Here is a 12,855-nt window from a genome sequence, read left to right as displayed (position 1 = left end):
TGGTTTCTGTAAACGGCTTAACCTAATTTAACGGTAAGCTAATTGTAGATACGTTAAACGAAACAAGTTCAGTGGTTAATTGATCAATCTAACTTGACGTTAAATATGGTGTAAACAGAATGGTTACGTAGCAGTGTTTAGACAACCGCGTATTCAGAGTTTGCTTTCACCTTATTTTGATTAGTTAGTACTTGTTTTCTGCTTACTGACGAGTAGTAATTTGCAGTTGTCTGAATACAGACCACACTCCAATTATACTTATTAGTTCTACTTGTTTTCTGCTATCAGTTTAACCTTGTTTAACGTTAAATAACGTGTAAATTGATTAAGCACTATTAACGTTGTTAATAGTGTTTAACGTTGTTTAAGTTTAACGAGTTTATTTTAAAGTTAAGTTAGGGTATGTTAGGTGTAGCGGGACCCGAGTTTTCTTTTCTGTCCGCATAATCGGGAAATCACTACACTTGACTGTACCATATTTGTTATTAAAAAACTAACTCAGGTATAGAAAATTCAGAAACCGCCCGCTAGAAGGCTCACAATTTTTAACCTAATTTAACATTGTTCAAAATAAACTAACGTTAAGTAAGGATTAGCAAAACATCAATTTGTTACAAAACAAAACCTCAAAATTGCTTTCAGACTTCAGTCAGTCCAGCAAAACATGCTCATGCATTAACATGATTACTTGAAAGATTCTAGAATCTAGCTTCGAAATGCCTCGTGACAAACGCAAATAGCTGTGAATCAAGCAAAATATCGAAGATGTTTGGCTTAACCTCAACGTGTTTTTATCACACACAAATTCTACGGCTTGATTTGTTATCTTCTTTCGAATTTGTAAATTTATAGGTTCAAGTCGGTTAAATGAAGCTCATTTCAGATTACACTGCTTGACGTTAGTTAACGTTAATTCAGGTGTAGCAAACCTGATCGTTTTACTCCATTTAACGTTTAATTAGTTGTAAGCGCGTTAAGTATCGACAATTTCTGAAATCAGTGTTTAACGTAACTTCAAGTTAAATTAGGCGAGGCTAACTGACTGGGCTCAACTTTGTTTCCCGTAGTTAGTTTAACGTTGACTAAGGCTATGCTAGGTGCAAATACCTTCAATGAAATAAACTTCTGGGTTCCTTATTCAACCTAAACTTAACGTGTAGGCGTACTATTAGGCTCAAGTTCCCATTTAACGTTGAATAGGTTAAGATACGTTAAAACAACACAAAATTCGATGTTAACTAGTTAACTTACCTTAACGCTGAATTAGGTGTAGCCAGACTAATTAAGTCAACTTGACTTTCGTTTTAGGTTTAGCCTTAGTTAACTGTGCCATTCCCCCTGATGGCACACTCGAACCTTCCGACGCACGCCAAAAACAACGTTAAAGGGGTAGTCCATGAAGTTACAGTGAGAAGGAGGCTCAGAATGTTCAAAGTTTTCAGAATGTTCCAAAATCTAGATTCGGACTGGAACATTTCTGAGAAATGCGAAAAGCGGCCATTTTGACCTGAAATGCAGGGAAATACAACAGCTGAGCAAGACGGAAAATAGTCGATAAAATAAAGAGAATGTAGAAGATAAACGAAGCCTCTTGTCGTAATACAAAGGATAAGACAAGGTGCTTATTAGCAAAATACAGAGGAAAAGGAAGGTCCAGTGGGACATTCAGGACGAATCCGAACCCTCCGCTGCATCAGAAAAGGGGAGATAACAAAAATATCTCCGGGAGAGTACGGAACCAGAAGCCCGATGCCCAGAGACTTTTGACAAACATTAACGATGAAAAGCGGAGGAGAACCGGCGCCCAGACCACCCTCATCAGCAGTAGAAGAATCAGGAGCACCACCTTCATCATCAAGAGCATCACCTCGATTGCTGTTAGTTGAGTCCCATGTTGCGACGTCTTCCAGATACTTTTCCACCAAGCTCAGCTGTGGAAAGTTTTTGTCTGAGGATCAGTAGTCATTACTCATCAAGGAAACTTTGTTACACCACCTTCATCATCAGGAGCATCACCTCGATCGCTGTTAGTTGAGTCCTTTGTTGCGACGTCTTCCAGATACTTTTCCACCAAGCTCAGCTGTGGAAAGTTCTTGTCTGAGGATCAGTAGTCATTACTCCTCTTCCATTTCAAAATCACTGCCGCACCAGTCTCCAGTAGTTTCTTAGCTAGAATTTGTGGCGGATAATGCGCCTCTCTGATCAAGAAGGGGGCGAATACATGTAACTCAACGTTATTTTCCTTTGCTTAAAGTTAAAAAGCGTCCACGAAGGTTAAGAGATAAGCTATCATGGAAACTTTTTAAAACGTTGGCTAACGTTAAACAGCGTGTATAAAATTACATCATATAAGGTACAATAAACAGCTGTAACCAGCTAAAGACTCACGGAACAAGGTACAGAAGAACAAGTGGAAAGTACTTACAGTTTGTCTGGAGTCAGCCAGGTTTTCACGGTGACTCTCGCTGAGATGCTGTCCCTGTCGGTTCTGACACTGGCACTGTCATGTTTTGATGAGTTTTGGTGAGATTGGAAGATTGAATTGAGTTTGACTGAAATGTGAAACACGCCCGATCAAATCATGCTGAAGATTGACGCTACACGAATTTTTGCCACTGCCGCAAGAGGGCGAGGCAATTTTTCCTGATTTACCTTGTGTGAACGTTAAATCACGTGTAACAATGTTTTCTTGATCCTGCGTTTTTCCCACGCCGCAATATTTGTCACGGCCACAAAAAGGTGACGCAATTTTACCTGGTTTACTTTTGTTGAACGTTAAATGACGTTAGATCATGTGTAACAAAGTTTCATTAATCTTGGGGTTTTTGTTTCGGTTCGCATTAACTTTAAATCGGACTTGCTAATACACGTAACTTAACGTGGTTTAACGTTGAACAACAAGTATACATGATGACGTTCCTTTATGTTTGGCCAAGTTAGACAAAAAACTTTGGCTTAACTTGGTTTCTGTAAACGGCTTAACCTAATTTAACGGTAAGCTAATTGTAGATACGTTAAACGAAACAAGTTCAGTGGTTAATTGATCAATCTAACTTAACGTTAAAAGTGGTGTAAACAGACTGGTTACGTAGCAGTGTTTAGACAACCGCGTATTCTTACTCGTCATTAAGCAGACAAAAACTCTAATAACCAACCAGAATCAAGACAAGGAAGAAATTAAAAAATAATTTTTTATATATTCAAAGTTTGCTTTCACGTTATTTTGATTGTTTAGTACTTATTTTCTGCTTACTGACGAGTAGGAATATGCGGTTGTTTAAATACAGACCACACTCCAATTATACTAATTAGTTCTACTTGGTTTCTGCTATCAGTTTAACCTTGTTTAACGTTAAATAACGTGTAAATTGATTAAGCACTATTAACGTTGTTAATAGTGTTTAACGTTGTTTAAGTTTAACGAGTTTATTTTAACGTTAAGTTAGGGTATGTTAGGTGTAGCGGGACCCGAGTTTTCATTTCGGTCCGCATAATCGGGAAATCGCTACACTTGACTGTACCATATTTGTTAATAAAAATCTAACTCAGGTATAGAAAATTCAGAAACCGCCCGCTAGAGGGCTCACAATTTTTAACCTAACTTAACATTGTTCAAAATAAACTAACGTTAAGTAAGGAGTAGCAAAAGATCAATTTGTTACAAAAGAAAACCTCAAAATTGCTTTCAGACTTCAGTCAGTCCAGCAAAACATGCTCATGCATTAACATGATTACTTGAAAGATTCTAGAATCTAGCTTCGAAATGCCTCGTGACAAACGCAAATAGCTGTGAATCAAGCAAAATATCGAAGATTATTGGCTTAACCTCAACGTGCTTTTATCACACACAAATTCTACGGCTTGATTTGTGATCTTCTTTCGAATTTGTAAATTTATTGGTTCAAGTCGGTTAAATGAAGCTCATTTCAGATTACACTGCTTGACGTTAGTTAACGTTAATTCAGGTGTAGCAAACCTGATCGTTTTACTCTCATTAAACATTTAATTCATTGTAAGCGCGTTAAGTATCGACAATTTCTGAAATCAGTGTTTAACGTAACTTCAAGTTAAATTACGCGAGGCTAACTGACTGGGCTCAACTTTGTTTCCCGTAGTTAGTTTAACGTTGACTAAGGTTATGCTAGGTGCAAATACCTTCAATGAAATAAACTTCTGGGTTCCTTATTCAACCTAAACTTAACGTGTAGGCGTACTATTAGGCTCAAGTTCCCATTTAACGTTAAATTAGGTTAAGATACGTTAAAACAACACAAAATTCGATGTTAACTAGTTAACTTAACGTTAAATTAGGTGTAGCCAGACTAATTAAGTCAACTTGACTTTCGTGTTTGAGTTAGCCTTAGTTAACTGTGCCATTTCCCCCGATGGCACACTCGAACCTTCCGACGCACGCCAAAAACAACGTTAAAGGGGTTGTCCATGAAGTTACAGTGAGAAGGAGGCTCAGAATGTTCAAAGTTTTCAGAATGTTCCAAAATTTAAATTCGAACTGGAACATTTCTGAGAAATGCGAAAAACGGCCATTTTGACCTGAAATGCAGGGAAATACAACAGCTGAGCAAGACGGAAAATAGTCGATAAAATAAAGAGAATGTAGAAGATAAACGAAGCCTCTTGTCGTAATACAAAGGATAAGACAAGGTGCTTATTAGCAAAATGCAGAGGAAAAGGAAGGTCCAGTGGGACATTCAGGGCGGAACCGAACCCTCCGCTGCATCAGAATATGGGAGATAACAAAAATATCTCCGGGAGAGTACGGAACCAGAAGCCCGATGCCCAGAGACTTTTGACAAACATTAACGATGAAAAGCGGAGGAGAACCGGCTCCAAGACCACACTCATCAGCAGTAGAAGAATCAGGAGCACCATCTTAATCATCAAGAGCATCACCTCGATCGCTGTTAGTTGAGTCCCTTGTTGCGACGTCTTCCAGATACTTTTCCACCAAGCTCAGCTGTGGAAAGTTCTTGTCTGAGGATCAGTAGTCATTACTCCTCTTCCATTTCAAAATCACTGCCGCACCAGTCTCCAGTAGTTTCTTAACTAGAATTTGTGGCGGATATTGCGCCTCTCTGATCAAGAAGGGGGCGAATACATTTAACTCAACGTTATTTTCCTTTGCTTAAAGTTAAAAAGCGTCTACGAAGGTTAAGAGATAAGCTATCATGGAAACTTTTTAAAACGTTGGCTAACGTTAAACAGCGTGTAAAAATTACATAATACAAGGTACAATAAACAGCTGTAACCAGCTAAAGACTCACGGAACAAGGTACAGAAGAACAAGTGGAAAGTGTTTACAGTTTGTCTGGAGTCAGCCAGGTTTTCACGGTGACTCTCGCTGAGATGCTGTCCCTGTCGGTTCTGACACTGGCACTGTCATGTTTTGATGAGTTTTGGTGAGATTGGAAGATTGAATTGAGTTTGACTGAAATGTGAAACACGCCCGATCAAATGATTCTGAAGGTTGACGCTACACGAATTTTTGCCACTGCCGCAAGAGGGCGAGGCAGTTTTTCCTGATTTACCTTGTGTGAACGTTAAATCACGTGTAACAAAGTTTCCATGATGCTGCGTTTTTCCCACGGCCGCAATATTTGTCACGGCCGCAAGAAGGTGACGCAATTTTACCTGATTTATTTTTGTGGAACGTTAAATGACGTTAGATCATGTGTAACAAAGTTTCATTAATCTTGGGTTTTTTGTTTCGGTTCGCATTAACTTTAAATCGGACTTGCTAATACACGTAATTTAACGTGGTTTAACGTTGAACAACAAGTATACATGATGACGTTCATTTATGTTTGGCCAAGTTAGACAAAATACTTTGGTTCAACTTGGTTTCTGTAAACGTCTTAACCTAATTTAACGGTAAGCTAATTGTAGATACGTTAAACGAAACAAGTTCAATGGTTAATTGATCAATCTAACTTGACGTTAAATATGGTGTAAACAGAATGGTTACGTAGCAGTGTTTAGACAACCGCGTATTCTTACTCGTCATTAAGCTGACAAAAACTGTAATAACCAACCAGAATCGAGACAAGGAAGAAATTAAAAAATAATTTTTTATATATTCAGAGTTTGCTTTCACCTTATTTTGATTAGTTAGTACTTGTTTTCTGCTTACTGACGAGTAGTAATTTGCAGTTGTCTGAATACAGACCACACTCCAATTATACTTATTAGTTCTACTTGTTTTCTGCTATCAGTTTAACCTTGTTTAACGTTAAATAACGTGTAAATTGATTAAGCACTATTAACGTTGTTAATAGTGTTTAACGTTTTTTAACGTTTAACGAGTTTATTTTAACGTTAAGTTAGAGTACGTTAGGTGTAGCGGGACCCGAGTTTTTATTTCGGTCCGCATAATCGGGAAATCACTACGCTTGACTGTACCATATTTGTTAATAAAAAACTAACTCAGTTATAGAAAATTCAGAAACCGCCCGCTAGAGGGCTCACAATTTTTAACCTATATTAACATTGTTCAAAATAAACTAACGGTAAGTAAGGAGTAGCAAAACATCAATATGTTACAAAACAACAAAACCTTAAAATTGCTTTCAGACTTCAGTCAGTCCAGCAAAACATGCTCATGCATTAACATGATTACTTGCAAGATTCTAGAATCTAGCTTCAAAATGCCCCGTGACAAACGCAAATAGCTGTGAATCAAGCAAAATTTCGAAGATGTTTGGCTTAACCTCATCGTGCTTTTATCACACACAAATTCTACGGCTTGATTTGTTATCTTTTTTCGAATTTATAAATTTATAGGTTGAAGTCGGTTAAAGGAAGCTCAGTTCAGATTACACTGCTTGACGTTAGTTAACGTTAATTCAGGTGTAGCAAACCTGATCGTTTTACTCTCATTTAACGTTTATTTATTTGTAAGCGCGTTAAGTATCGACAATTTCTGAAATCAGTGTTTAACGTAACTTCAAGTTAAATTAGGCGAGGCTAACTGACTGGGCTCAACTTTGTTTCCCGTAGTTAGTTTAACGTTGACTAACGTTACGCTTGGTGCAAATACCTTCAATGAAATAAACTTCTGGGTTCCTTATTCAACCTAAACGTAACGTGTAGGCGTATTATTAGGCTCAAGTTCCCATTTAACGTTAAATTAGGTTAAGATACGTTAAAACGACACAAAATTCGATGTTAACTAGTTAACTTAACTTAACGTTAAATTAGGTGAAGCCAGACTAATTAAGTCAACTTGACTTTCGTGTTTGGTTTAGTCTTAGTTAACCGTGACATTCCCCCCAAAGGCACACTCGAACCTTCCGAACGCCAAAAACAACGTTAAAGGGGTTGTCCATGAAGTTACAGTGAGAAGGAGGCTCAGAATGTTCAAAATTTTCAGGATGTTCCAAAATTTAGATTCGGACTGGATCATTTCTGAGAAATTCGAGAAACGGCCAATTTGACCTGAAATGCAGGGAAACACAACAGCTGAGCAAGACGGAAAATAGTCGATAAAATAAAGTATGTAGAAGATGTAGAATGTAGAAGAGAAAGAATGTAGAAGATAAACGAAGCCTCTTTATCGTAATACAAAGGATAAGACTAGGTGCTTATTAGCAAAATACAGAGGAAAAGGAAGGTCCAGTGGGACATTCAGGACGGATCCGAACCCTCCGCTGCATCAGAAAATGGGAGATAACAAAAATATCTCCGGGAGAGTACGGAACCAGAGGCCCGATGCCCAGAGACTTTTGACAAACATTAACGATATAATTTAGCTGCTGTAAGGCCCTGAACGCATTCAATTTACTCAGATATTAATTTATTATTTCAGAGCATGAGCAATTAGAGTCGAGGAAAGAGTCAATTCATCTCTTATGGATTTAGTACATAATTGTCTGTGGAAACATATTTAATTAAGGTTTTCTAGCCGTGTTTTTAAAAGTAATCACAATGTTTGGGGATCTGAGACCCAGCTTTGTGGTTAGTTTTTTTTCGGAAATTTTTGGTCGAAATTGTTCACGTTAAGTTACATTCAACAAATTTTGGCATTTTTAATCCAAAGTTTGGCATTTTCTCGTTAAAACGAAAATTCAATTACACGTAATTTAAGGTTTGTTTAACGTTCGATCTCAAAATAAACAAAGTTTAAAATGTTAATTCAGTCGCTACACCTAAGTCGGTTCATTAGTTCGACCACATTGACTTTTCAAAAATTTTAAAACACATTAAATATCTTAACTTTGAACAAATTTTCTTCACCGCATGTGTATTTTTGACAAAAACAGGCCAAAAAACTCCGTTTTTGGGCACATTTTAAAAGTTTTTAACCAAAAATTTTGGCGCTCGCTCCCCACAAAATTAGATTATATTGGCGCTAAAAACGCGTATTGAAAAACTTTATGATCGGTCGCCCAAACCGGGAAGAAGGTGGTGACGAATTTCAGGGCATACGAAATGGATCGAGTCAGAGAGTTGTATGTAGTCGCATGGGTCCTGCTACTGGTAGTAGTTTGGATTCCTCGTTAAATCATCTGTTGATGTATTTTGCTCAGTAAGCAACTAATGTTGAGCTTCGTATGGTTACTGAAATTTGATTTCATGCATCTCCGGGCAAAAGATTGAGATGCAGTTAGTCAAAATTATAAGAAGATTTTCGACTTGTCTTTGCTTGTAGTATCCGCGTGCGTCATGTTTAGAATCCTGTTTTTAAGTTTTTGCTGTCCCATTTTTTTTGCCCAACCGCATATTTTTCTATCCATTTATGCGTTTTTTTTCTTCCAGGTCGTCTTGTCTCAATATAAAACTTGAGGCTGTAAAACGATGCAATTGTTAATAACTGAGGCCATCTATCTGGTTGGCTCGTGTGCTACCGATGCTACAGATGAATTGCTGTCATTGGCCATAAATGGAGCGGCTTTCTTGAGCAGGCGAGGAGTTTTGATGCCATTAGTGTTTCGGCTAGTTTTTTTCTGACTTATTTCAGGTTACAGAAATAGATAGTACCCGGATCCTTCTGCATGTTGGTGTTCATCTGAAGTGTTTTTAGAAAAAAAATCTAATTTGTTTGTTTTGACTTGCTGCATAATTGTCCGCAGTTTGGCTCTGCCATTTGTAACTGTTTGTTCATTGCTTTAGAAAACTGTCCATATTGGCGTCTGTACTATTTAAATCATTATTTAACGAAATTTGATTTAATGTGAATGTCCCTGCGTCGGTTGGTGTTGAGTTGAAGTTATCCTGCAGGCGTTGATGCTAAATGTTCACGTGAATGATACTTTCTCTCTGATGTTGTCCTGTGGGACTAGCTGAAGTGACAAATCAGCTTTTTTGGCAGTCGTTCCTTGTCACAATTTTGCCACCTCTTAAGCTCGTTGAACGTTTGCTTGTAGTCTGCACAATTGTAAAACAACCATTGTCAGTCTTGTGTTGTTTTCAGCCTTCTTGATTATTGTTGCTGAAAACTTTTCTGTAATATATTTCTGTGATGTCCTTTGGTACATGGCTTGCTCAATTTTCATTTTTCACGGTTTGATTTTCGGTTTTTTGTACATTAAATTTATTACTTTTGTAGTAAAATAAAGGCAAACAACAGGTCACGGAAAATGAGATCGACGTCTAGTTTTGAAAGTGGTTTTTAATTTTCATATTTTGCAACGGAATAAAAAATTTACCTATTAATCCAGTGTTCTCAAATTCAGTGTTGGAATTAGGGGAGTGGGTGGGGCGTACGCGTTTTTTTAGGGATTCGACAACCTGCCGCCCCTGCGGGTCCCCACTTTGGTAGTATTCTAAGAAACGGCCCCAGACCGACCCTAAGTTTTTCTAAAGCGCCTTGGACGCCAAAATATACTAATTTTTAAGGGGTAGCCCTTAAAAATTTCCGTAAAAGCTTGAAAACGCCTTTTTTGGCCTGTGTTCTCAAAAACTTGCCAGTGGCGCAGAAAAAGTGGCCTAAAACAATGTCGTTATAGTGATTTGAAATGACAATCAATTTGGTCGACCTAAAAAAATATGACAAATGCATGTTTTCGTTGAGAATCCGCCAACCCTTCGAGAAAATCCTACATTTGCCTCTGCTCAAATTGGATTTATTATATCAAAAGAAATTCAGATTTTCAGACAAACTGCTCTTAAAGTTTAAAGTCATTTTCAAAAGTTGACGTTTTTCAGAACACAAGTCCGTATTTTTTTGCGTGCATGACTCTTTTCCTACTGTCGGTTGGCTATGTTTTAAGTTTCATAGAAGTTTTTGAGCTAAAATTGATGTCCGCGGCTGCTGTCATGATTTTTTGAGAAGTCCATCTATCCTAGAGATCACCGTGGGAGCAGGGGCGGATTTAGAGGGGGGATGGAGGGGCGGACGCTTCTCTTTTCAGGGTTTCGAGTCCCTGCCGACCCAAAGGGTCCCCCTTGATACTATTTTGAGATACCCATTTTTGGCGATGGACTCTAAAAATTCAGCGCCAATATAAACTAATTTTGAGGGGAGTGCGCGCCCAAAAAAAAGCAATTTTCTGGTCAGAGTTTTCCAAAATGCCTAAAAACGCTTTTTTGGCCTGTTTGGCCTGCTGCGCAGAAAATTTGGCCAATATAAGGTCTTTTTAGCGCTTTGCGAGAGCTCGGAATTCCATTTGGTTGACATGAAAAAAGGTCGACAAAATTTTCTAAAATTTTCTGAAAATCCGCCCCCCTCCAGAAAATCTTGGATCCGCCACTGCGTGGGAGGGATGTTCTTTGTTGCTGCTCGTAGGCCTGGCTCTATCTGGTCTCGAATTTATTGTTCCGACTTTCGATAAGAAAGTAACGGAATATTTGTGCTCGGGGTGGGTTTTTTTTCTTCAGACAAATTTCGACTTTTTAACCAGCCATTTTTGACCTAATTTTTTATATCATTCGAAAGGTATTATTGTCTTGAGCTTAAATTTGAAAAGATATTTCATCTGTGAACATTTTTTGTAAGTTATGGGGGTTTAAATATTGCCATTTTGGCCAAATTGTGACAACTAACGCGCGATATATTTCGCGCTCTTAACGCGTAAGCGGAGATTTAATCCGTCTTAGAAGTCGTTCGAAATTGGTTGAAAGAAGCTTATTTGCTGATTTGTTACAAGGAGCAAAAGCAGTTTTTTGTACTTTATGTGGCTTGTGGGGGGGATGATTTCAAATTTTAGAAAAAAAAATTCGTTGCATATTATTACAATTAATTTTTCAATGTTATTACTGCTCCAAAAACCTTAAAAGGCAGTCGGAACATCCAGGGCTTCACCTTGATACAAGCAGTCTAGGTTTTATTTGGAATAGGTGTTTTTCTGTTGATGCTGAAGATGCTTAGCAGATAAGCGACCTACTCGAGTGCAGCGCACTTAAATAGATTTAATAGAATTCTTAAATAGAAATCATAATTCAACTGAGACAAGCTTCTAGTCTCAAACTATCTGCTATGTTCATGTTATATGCTTCACTAGTTGTTATTTTTCAAAGTTAATCTTTCAAGATTAGTTTCTGTCTTTTTTTTTTGCTTTTACTGAATAATTTTTGACGATAATGTTTTTGTTTGTCTAATGCAGCTTTGGTCCTGCTATCAAGTTATTTGCGATATACTGGGTGTTTGTGGATGATATGAAATTTTTTATATGCTGATTTTTTTTTTCAATTCGGGATTTTGGTTTGTTTTAAGAACTCATCGTCGTGATGTTTTCACGTATGGGAAGCTCACAGCCCAACTTGGCTTCGAGAAAGCTGGAAAATTGGAATTTCTCTTAAAAAACTTAATGCTTTTTAAGGTATTTAATTATTTAAAAGTTTAACATCATGAATAAAATGTTCTTCTTTCAATTGTTAACTACTAATTTGTTATTTTCGAAAATAGCATACAATTTGTCAACCGTGGCTATCAAGTTTTTGGTTCTTTTCATACGACCCAATATGAATTTATTCGCCTAACCGCTTGAACAACTAACCGCCTAATCGCCTAACTTTTTACTTGAGTTCGTATCAAGTTAACACCGTTCTCCCCAAATTGAACAAGTCTGCTTGTATCAGGGCGAAGCCCTGAATGTTCTGACTGCCTTTTAAGGTTTATGGAGCAGTAATAACATTAAAAAGTTAAATGTAATAAAACAAACTGAAGAACTTTTTTTTCTAAAATTTGAAATTTCTTATGAAAATCATCCCCCCACCTGCCATATAATGCACAAAAGGTTAGATTTCGCTCCTTATAACGAATCAATTCTGGCAAATAAGCTTCTTTCAACCAATTTGGAACGATTTATTAGACAGATTAACTTTCCGCGTACGCGTTAATACCGCGAAATATATCGCGCTTTTATTGTCCCAAATTGGCCAAAATTGGCCAATTTGGCTTTTAAAGTTTGAGCTCAGGACAACAATACCTTTCGAATCATGTGAAAAAGTTCCGTCAAAAATGGCTAGTTAAAAAGTCGAAATTGTATGAAGAAAAAAACCCACCCCGAGCACAAATATTCCGTTACTTTCGTATCGAATATCGGAACAATAAGTTGAAATTCTCTGGTCACAATTTAGTTTGAATTAAAATTTAATAGCGCTGATTGACTAAAAAGTCTAAATTATATTTATCTCTTTTGGTTTTCGAAGTCAGATTCGTATGATCATTAACAAATAACTGAACAAACTCGCCAAAGTTTACAAAGTATTAAGGGATCGTGAATTAATCCGAACGAAACTGCTCGTATCAGGGCGAAGCCCTGAATGTTCCGACTGCCTTTTAAGGTTTATGGAGCGGTAATAACATAGAAAAATTTAATGAAACAAAATAAAATGAAATTTTTTTTTCTTAAATTTGAAATTTTTTAATGAAAATCATCACCCCACACGCCATATAAA

Source organism: Symsagittifera roscoffensis, chromosome 2 (assembly GCF_963678635.1).
Source record: "Symsagittifera roscoffensis chromosome 2, txSymRosc1.1, whole genome shotgun sequence".
Lineage (NCBI taxonomy): Eukaryota > Metazoa > Xenacoelomorpha > Acoela > Convolutidae > Symsagittifera > Symsagittifera roscoffensis.
Note: the sequence above shows the minus strand (reverse complement) of the source record.